We start from the raw sequence: 1,528 nt of genomic DNA on the forward strand, positions 1-1,528 counted from the left end.
GAATCTGTCCCGCTTCTGTCCGCCCTCCCCGCTGCCCACAGTCCTCGGGAAACCGTGAGTCTCTGCTCCTGGCAGGAGAGTCCGCGCCTTTCGAGAAACGCAGCGGTAAAAGCAGCACAAGGCGTTTCCCCTCGTAGAGTGAGGCAGAACATGAGCCCGGAAAGACTGAACCACCTTTCCAGAAGATACCAACTGGCCCGGAGCCTCCGCAGTGGCAGCGCAGCGGTAACTGGACGGGGACGGCACTGAACGCTCCATCGCCTGCATCTCCAAGCTCTGGATACATATGGACTCACCCAACATCATCTCAATACATGGACTAAATGAGAAAAACCTGCCAGACTTTTGAAAAATCTTGACAGACCTTTCCCGAATGAACGATTCTACAAAAGATTCTTCCACACAAGGAATTAAGGTACTCTCTTTATTTCACAATTACACATTATTTCAGTTTTTACACTTAGGGGTATCCCAGTTTAGAATGTTTCAGTTCAAAACTTAAGCAAAACAGAGACAGTGTGAGGCTTTCTGAATATTCTGTGCATCACATACATTAGTAAAGGTATCAGTTACTACAGATGGGGTGACAGTCCTTAAAAGGAACGGGCAAAAAAGTGCTCAAAACCATTTCAGGGAGTACAAGGAAAAAGGGCCAAAAGGAGAATGCAAATGCTCTAACACAAACCCAGAAATTCATGCTGGGACAGCTTCCCAGTTCAATTCTGCTGAATCCAGGAACAGCAATGAGAAGACTAAAGTCAAATTCCTTTTCACAAGCTCATCTTGCTTGTACCTTCAGAAAAATGCTCTTTGAAGGACATTTGGAGTATTCATGCAATGCACCCAAAAACAATGAACATGTTTTAACAGCTCTGTACAATTGCAGCCCACCCCAACACCATTTGTGCTGCTGTACTGCAAAAAGACAGAGCAGCCAATCCCCTCTTATCGGCCAAAGGAAGATCTTACTGTGAATTTGCTGTTCTTCTCTGACATAAAGAACATCAGACCTCTGTACTCAAAGGATCAAAATATCCTCCTTGCAGTTGAGCAGAAATTGCCTCCTTAGCAATGGCTGAATGGCAGGAATTCCCTGATTCACTGGGCATCACCAGTGAACATTAGGAAACACACAGTGGCTGTATTGACTGACATAATGACAAGAAAGCAAAGCACAAAGGACCCACACATCTCAGATAGAGACATCAGGAACCCAGGGAAGAAAGAGCTTGGTGCTCACATGTCCTTGTGACACTGTGCTGACAACTTCCTCATTTTCCTGACCTGGGAAAAGGTCTTTGTGCATTCAAGCAAGAATGAGGTTTGTCTGTCCCACTGTTTGTGCCATACTGTTACAGAATAGGATTAAAGGTCCACGGTCTTGTGTGACAGCAAGAATGACAAGAGCTCTCCATCATTTACCAACAGCCCTGGCTCACTGGGGAGGTCCCAGATGATTGGAAGTTGGTGAATGTCACACCAATCCACAAAAAGGGCCAGAAGGAGGACCCAGGAAACTACAGGCCTG

Source organism: Manacus vitellinus, unplaced genomic scaffold, assembly GCF_001715985.3.
Source record: "Manacus vitellinus isolate BGI_N305 unplaced genomic scaffold, ASM171598v3 scaffold_433_pilon, whole genome shotgun sequence".
NCBI lineage: Eukaryota > Metazoa > Chordata > Aves > Passeriformes > Pipridae > Manacus > Manacus vitellinus.